General features: G+C 41.0%; 1 long non-coding RNA gene across 1 annotated transcript; it reads left to right on the plus strand.

Moving 5' to 3' along the window:
• The first annotated feature begins 988 nt into the window (after positions 1–988).
• LOC123106747 (uncharacterized) lies at positions 989–3,695 on the plus strand. Its single transcript, XR_006451460.1, has 3 exons — positions 989–2,390; positions 2,536–2,700; positions 3,487–3,695. It is a non-coding gene; the product is annotated as an uncharacterized lncRNA (long non-coding RNA).
• Positions 3,696–5,423: the final 1,728 nt, after the last annotated feature.

Below are 5,423 nucleotides of genomic sequence, written 5' to 3' on the forward strand. Positions count from 1 at the left end.
GCCAGTTCCTGTTTGTTGCATGTTTTTTGTTTCGCAGAATATCCATATCAAACGGAGTCCAAATGGAATAAAAACTGACAGATATTTTTTTTGGAATATATATGATTTTTGGGAAGAAGAATCCACGCGAGACGATGGTCGAGGGGCCCACGAGGTAGGGGGGCGCGCCCCAGGGTGTCAGGCGCGCCCCTGACCCTCGTGGCCAGCCCGTAAGGTGGTTGGTGCCCTTCTTTCGCCGCAAGAAAGCTAATATCCGGATAGAGATCGTGTTAAAATTTCAGCCCAATCGGAGTTACGGATCTCCGGGAATATAAGAAACGGTGAAAGGGAAGAATCTGGGAACGCAGAACCAGAGAGAGACATAGAGACAGATCCAATCTCGGAGGGGCTCTTGCCCCTCCCATTCCATGGAGGCCAAGGACCAGAGGGGAAACCCTTCTCCCATCTAGGGAGGAGGTCAAGGAAGAAGAAGACGAAGGGGCTCCCTCCCCCCTTCTCTTTCGGTGGCGCCGGAACACTGCTGTGGCCATCATCATCATCACCATGATCTACTCCAACACCCCCGCCATCTTCACCAACATCTCCATCACCTTTCCCCCTCTACCTACAGCGGTCCACTCTCCCGCAACCTGCTATACCCTCTACTTGAACATGGTGCTTTATGCTTCATATTATTATCCAATGATGCGTTGCCATCCTATGATGTATGAGTAGATTTTCGTCGTCCTATCGATGGTTGATGAATTGCTATGATTGATTTAATTTGCTTGTGGTTATGTTGCTATCCTTTGGTGCCCATTATATGATTGCGCACGTGGATCACACCCTAGGGTTAGTTGTATGTTGATAGGACTATGTATTGGAGGGCAAGAGTGACAGAAGCTTCAACCTAGCATAGAAACACTACAACAAACACCCCCCTACAGCAACGCATTTGTACCAACAATATTACAGGATCTGTTGTTTCTCCCACCTCCCACCTCCCGCACTTTGTTCCGCGCTTAGAGCTAACCTCCTTTGTTCCTAAAAAAATCAAACCTCCCCGTACCCACACCTCCATCAATACCTCGTCCACCCAAACCACTCAGCCAAATTTCTATCCGCTATCTCCTCTCCCCGATTACCCTCTCTCTCACCTAACTTCCATGGCGAGCCGCCGCCACCAGATCTGGCGATGTCCCGCACCTTCGCTCATAGGCCAGTCTCTCCCTCGGTGCTCTCCTGCTATACTCCTCCATGGCAATGTCTTCCATGCCACTGCTCGCGTCCCTGCAGTAACCCTAGTTGACACGGATCACCAGCGTAGCTCGCTCACCTCTGTTTTGGAGGCCACTACCCCGCGTTGCTGCTGCCGGCTCAGGCATGGATCTGAAACAAGTTGTGATGTAGTTTGCTTCTCCCTTCTCTCAGTGGTAGCCGACAGTGGAGACGGGCCGAGGTCAGAGGAGCATGGGGTGGAGCTCCGGTGATGCTCCAGAACTGCCAATTGGATCCCGTGCACGTCGGTGGTTCTTCCGGCTCGCAAAGCCTTCAACGGTGATGGTGCTCTTTTTGGCGTTTTATTTTGGTGCCCCGCATCGTCTTGCTCTGGTGGCCCTGCGTGCGTTTACCTGCAGATGCGTGTGTGCTTGGCTCATGTGTCTGTGTCTATGTGGTCTGTGCGTGCTGATGGAAAGTACAGCTCTTGGGGACACTGATTGTTTGCTATTGTCGCTGATTGCTATTGCCACCGCTGCTGATTTTGCTGCTCCTTAGTACCTACTCCGCTGACGCTGACACTGATTGTTTGCCACCGCTGCTGATTGCTATTGCTGCTGCCACTGAAAGCTATTGCCGATGCTGCTGATTTTGCTGCTCCTTATAGTACCAATACAGTAGATAGAAGATAATATGCATTCCGAAATAATAAATTTAGAAGATAAAATACATTCCCAAATAAAAATGAAGAAGATATGTATGTTTTACAATGCGTACAATAATAATCATGGAACCTTCTAGCTCCTTACTGGTTCCATGGTCCCTTTTACTTACAGTTGTTTGTATTATTTGTTCCACCTGTATCTCATCATATGTTTATTTCCCTTGCATATTTTGTGCCTGCAAGCTGTCAGCTAACAATCTTTTAGTCTCTAAACACTTGCAGTAATCATGATGTTGGTATGCAACTGTCCTACAAGTCAGGTTTCAAACTGTTGATAATAGATGCACAAATATATAAGATTGTGTTGAAATCTTTAACTTGCCTTCGATGATCGCATAAGGGATTAACTTGCTTTAATGGTGTGTAGCTTCAGGGGCAGATGGAAATATAGAGCTTACGACATCATCGCAGAAGGTGGGGCAACCCATTTGCTTACTTGATAAACCATCCCCTGGTTCAGGCCACTAAGGTCTCCATTTCCTTCATCTTCTCCTCATGATGTCGCATTCTTATTTATTCCATGTCCTTAATTTTTAAACTAACTGGTCGAACGATTCTTTGTTAGTTAAGTGTGCCAGTATATGTCTATTTTTCCGGTCTTAACTTTTGTCCAGGCCCATATTTTGTAGGTTCATATAGGTATTGATATTTAGTTATTCGATGACATGGTAAATGATACATGATTATGGAGCTGAGTTGTGACAAAGATCAGATTCTCTTGGTTATATGATATGCCACATTGTCAGCAAAGGCAAGTGGGTAGCGTTTCTTCAAACTGGGTATGTACTAATATAAAATTGTTCATCCATTACTTAGGTTTTCTTTGATTCAGATTGTTCAGCCATTACATAGGTCACCCCTGATGCATTTTCTTATATATTTATTTAGCTTTAGTGCTAGGTTGGTCTTGAAGAATTACATAGCGCCACATTAAATTATTTTTATTTCCCTGTAAACAGCTTGGATTCTACCTTTTCTAGAAGCAAAACTCCACTACTTTTTCTTAGAGAAGCCAAATCAAGTAATGCGTTTCTTTTTCATGCTGTTTCTTCTAGTGGTTTTAAGAATCTTATTCTTGAATTGAGAACTTCTAATGTGGCATTGTAGTTCTTAGGTAACTACGAGTTTTGTGAGATGTAGATTAGTTACTGATTTTTGAGCTGCTGCCATTGAGTTTTTTCTCCTAATACATAATACCAAGCATGAGCAGTATGTGAGTACTGGTGACACAAAACTATTTAATGTTGAAACCTTTGGAAAACAAAAATATCAGATTTTGGAATTCATATCGTTGTTTATATAATATAATCTTTAAACAAAAACATGTTGCTGGTTGTTCACAGTGAACAGGCGCATCTGATTGGTCAAAGATAATCCATGTTTTAACATGTACTCCTACTAAGTTATTTGTTAGACATAATAAGATTATGCCCCCCTCCCCAACAATCTTTTCTTGCATAGTTGGTAATTTTTATGTCGATCCTTTTAGGTATAGTGTATCCTATGTATATTTTTAAGCTTAATTTCAAATTTATGCCTAAATAGTATTATGATTCTTTTTGCAGGTTGATAATTTCAATGCTAGATGATTACTTGGATCTTGGAGAATTTATGATGATTCATGATACTTGGAGGAGAAACAACACAATTCTTTGAATGTTAGATTGTTTTTATTTTTCTATAAGGAAGTGATGTACTCCTAAATGATGATACTTGCATTGTAATGTACTAGATTGTTCTATTGAATCAATATATCACTTTCATTTCGACTCTATCTAATTTTACTAAAGTTGTACTCCCTCTATAAACAAATGTAAGAGTGTTTAGTGATCTAAACGCTCTTATATTTCTTTACGGAGGGACTACTTTGCACTGCCATTAGAACTACCTACTGTCATCAATGATTATATATGAAGGTTATTCTATTTTGCAAGCACTAGTGCAGAGAACAACAGTGTTATAAATGATTATATGGAGGTATTCTATTTTGCAACCACCAACGCATAGAAGCGTTGCATGAATCCGTTGTTGCCTTGCAATGCATTATTTCCTAGATTACCAGCGGATCTATATACGTTGTTGTAGACCCTTGCAACGCCACCAACGACAACACATATGAATCCGTTGGTGTAGACCTTAGCAACGGTTATAGGGACAAATGACAATGCATCGATGCGTTGCTAAAGGGGGGTTCTTGTTGTAGTGAAATTGATGCATACGGGATTGAAGGGGGACCAATATATCTTAATGCTATGGTTGGGTTTTACCTTAATGAACATTAGTAGTTGCGGATGCTTGCTAATAGTTCCAATCATAAGTGCATAGAATTCCAAGTCAGGGATGACATGCTAGCAGTGGCCTCTCCCACATAATACTTGCTATCGGTCTAGTAAAGTAGTCAATTGCTTAGGGGAAATTTCGCAACTCCTACCACCACTTTTCCACACTCGCTATATTTACTTTATTGTTTCTTTATCTAAACAGCCCCTACCTTTTATTTACGTGATCTTTATATTCTTGCAAACCTATCCAACAACACCTACAAAGTACTTCTAGTTTCATACTTGTTCTAGGTAAAGCGAACGTTAAGCATGCGTAGAGTTGTATCGGTGGTCGATAGAACTTGAGGGAATATTTGTTCTACCTTTAGCTCCTCGTTGGGTTCGACACTCTTACTTATCGAAAACTGTTGCGACCCCCTATACTTGTGGGTTATCAAGACCTTTTTCTGGCGCCGTTGCCGGGGAGCAATAGCATGGGGTGAATATTCTCGTGTGTGCTTGTTTGCTTTATCACTAAGTAATTTTTAATTGTTGTTCCTAGTTGTTTCCTATCTTTAGTTATGGGTAGGAAACGCAAAATACCAAAAAAATGAGTTGTACCTACTGAACCAATGGTTGAAGAACCACTCAAAATCTATCACACTGCTGAAGCTTATTACTTGGATCATCTTCGATCCCTATGTGCTCGTGCTAAAACCCCAACTAGCTTAGTTGAGGGCAAATCCTTAGATGAGCATGCTTGTTATGTGTGACACCGAATATCTAAAAAAGGGAAACTATTATGGGGTCAAATTCAACGTTTGCAATGCTATGCTTGGAATTTATGTGAAATATATGATTTTACTTGTTATTCTGAAAACCCTAAGAAACACCTTCCCTATCAACGTGAGTTTATTGATAATGGAATCTTATCTTCTTATGCTAAAGGTGTTTATAGTTACTATGATGTTCAACAAATTGAAGAATTTGTTGCTTTTGAGGGTGCTTATGAAATTGCTTCTTTGATTGAAAAGTATGATGCTACTTTTCACAAATCTAAAATTTTTGCTATACTTAAATATTGCTATGATAATTATGCTTCTAATACCTATGTTAAACAATATATTGAGGAATACTATGCTGTCCAAGAAGAGACTAATATTTTGCAGGAGTCTATGGAAGAAGTAATTGATGAAACTGTGAGCTCATTGGATGAAAAAGATGAGGAGGAGAGCGAAGAA

This window comes from Triticum aestivum, chromosome 5A, assembly GCF_018294505.1.
Source record: "Triticum aestivum cultivar Chinese Spring chromosome 5A, IWGSC CS RefSeq v2.1, whole genome shotgun sequence".
NCBI lineage: Eukaryota > Viridiplantae > Streptophyta > Magnoliopsida > Poales > Poaceae > Triticum > Triticum aestivum.